The sequence below is a fragment of the Propithecus coquereli genome, unplaced genomic scaffold (genome assembly GCF_000956105.1).
Source record: "Propithecus coquereli isolate 6110/MARCELLA unplaced genomic scaffold, Pcoq_1.0 Scaffold437, whole genome shotgun sequence".
Classification (NCBI taxonomy): Eukaryota; Metazoa; Chordata; class Mammalia; order Primates; family Indriidae; genus Propithecus; species Propithecus coquereli.
This window is the reverse complement of record NW_012150141.1, coordinates 805,269-807,766: the sequence shown is the minus strand read 5'-3', so window position 1 is coordinate 807,766 and position 2,498 is coordinate 805,269. Positions and strand designations below refer to the sequence as shown.

Below are 2,498 nucleotides of genomic sequence, written 5' to 3'. Positions count from 1 at the left end.
TAAATATACATATATTATCAGTTTTGTTAAACACATTTGTCTGATTAAAGGAAAAATGATAATACAATGTATTATAGCATATGTAGGAATAACATATAGTAATAAGAACACAAAGAATGACAGGGTGATAATTGAAAGTATACCATTGTAAGGTTCTTGGATTTGTCATGAACTAATGGAATAGTTTTTGAAAGTAGACTGTGATATGTTAATGCATATAACAATATACTGAGCTGAAACTAAGATCAGCACAGAAAGACATTGTTATAGGTTGAATTCTGCCTCCTCCACAACTCATATGTTAAAGTCCCTGGTACCTCAGAACATGATCTTATTAGGAAATAGGGTCACTAAAGATGTAGTTAGTTGAGATAAGGTCATACTGGAGTAGAGTGGGCCCCTAATTCAACATGACTGGTGTCCTCATAAAATGGGAAAATTTGGACACAGACATGCACAAACACACAAGTAGAACACTGTGTGAAGATGCAAATAGAGATCAAGGTGATGCAGCAGAAGCCAAGGACGCTGAATATCACCAGTACCTCACTAGAAGCTGGGAGAGAGAATAAATTACTGTTGTTTCAGCCACCTAGTGTGGGGTACTTTGTTATAGCAGCTCTGGGAAATTAATGGGCATAAATAAAAAGTCAATAGGGAAGATAAAATGGAATACTAAAAATACTAGATTCATCTATTCCCAAAACAAGGCAGAAAGAAGGAACAGAGACAAAATGCAGATTGGCTGAGATGAACTCAAACACCTGGATAGTAGATTTACACCTAAACACTACAATAATTCATGGAATACAAACATCCCAGTTAAAAGGCATACATTGTCAGGCTGGGTAATTGTCAGTTTCTCATAAAAATTAATATACATCAACTTTATGACTCAGTAATTCCAGTCTTAAGTATTTATCTATGAGAGATAAAAACATATCTATATCTACTTGTACAGGAATGATCATAGTAGCTTTGTTGATAATAACCAAAAACAGGAAGTAGCCTATATGTTTACCCATAGGAGAATGGATAAACCAACTGTGGCCTATTCCTACCACAGACGATTGCTCACCAATAAAAAGGAACAAACCACTGTGACATACAACAAAGTGAATGACTCTCAGAAACATAATGTTGAATGAAAGAAGCCAGATACCACAAAGTAAATACTATATCATTTCTTTGTAATTGAAATCAGATGAGTTGTGTTTTTTTGGCCCAGTCGAGGGAGGTTGAGTAGAAGGGTATATGAGGGCGCTGGGGTAATGGGATATCCTCTACTGCATAGTGGTGTGAGTTAGATGAATCTAGGCATTTGTCAAAACTGATCAAAATACACTGAATATTACTTTATGCATGTAACTTGTAAAAAGTTAAAAATTGGAATAAAAAAGAAACATTTACTTATTCTGGCAGGCAGTCTTTTCTTAAAATTAGAGTACAGTATGTCTATCTTTAGTGAACACTGTATACTATGTTCTAATCTACTGTTATACTGCTACTAATACTGCCAATATTTAGTATTCAAGCTTATATTCCAAGTTCCAGTTTACAAAGTATTCTATACACATTACGTTTTATTTAGGCTTCAGAATTACTCAAAGTCAAACAGGGATGGCTCAATGTGATTATCCCTGTTCTATAGAGGAGATAATGTTTCTCGTGTTTATCCAGAATTGATGAGGTGATCAATGGCCAAAGCACATTTTAAATGACAATTTTTTGACTCTGACTTATTATAGTAAATTTCTTGTTCTAAAAACTCAATTGTATATAAATTTAGTTCCTCCCACTTTCCTGTTCACTTAAGTTGCTTCCTCTGCTGTCTCATTTCTGTGTAGTAGTTCATTTTTAGCATTAGGAGGCATAGGCTTGGTGGCCTGTTGAACTGGCCACATATCATACATAAGCCAGTCAATCCTGTACTCCCGTGTCCATGAACAAAACCTGGGTACCGAAAGCAGCCAGGAGACCAATGACAATAGAAATTATTTCCCATGTGAGTACAGTAAGTTTAGAAGTGGAAGAAGTGACAATTCAAAGTGTCTTTGTACTCTAAATTAGAAAACCCACTTTTTTGGATGGACATATTTGAAACACGGACTTCGGTGGGGGGGAAACCAAGGGCAACACACATTACCTAAACATCTGTATACCCATAATTTGATGAAATAAAAAAAAAAAACAAAAACATGCTTTTCTGCCCACTCCCTTTCTCTTGCCACCCCAAGGATGGTTAGGTGCTTTGCAATGATTAGTAAAAGATCTTAGGTTGCTGAGGCCTTTGTCTTTATTACTTTCTTAGGTGTACATCATGGCTTTGGAATGATGTTTGACGTAGTGTGTGAATAATGCCATATATTAAAAGATAAGGTAATCATATACAAAATTTGAAAAAGAATTAGAAACACTATCTTCTGAACTAGAGTTGTGCCTTGCTGTTGTGTTCTGAAATTGGTTATCAAAACATATACTGCATACTTATAAGATCT

The 2,498-nt window shown here is 35.2% G+C and overlaps 1 protein-coding gene across 1 annotated transcript in view; it reads left to right on the top strand.

The window, feature by feature from the left end:
* Nucleotides 1-2,498, top strand: part of ADGRL3 (adhesion G protein-coupled receptor L3) — a gene marked incomplete at its 5' end in the record, with an annotated part of 558,279 nt that overhangs the window by 85,336 nt on the left and 470,445 nt on the right. The window lies entirely within an intron of this gene.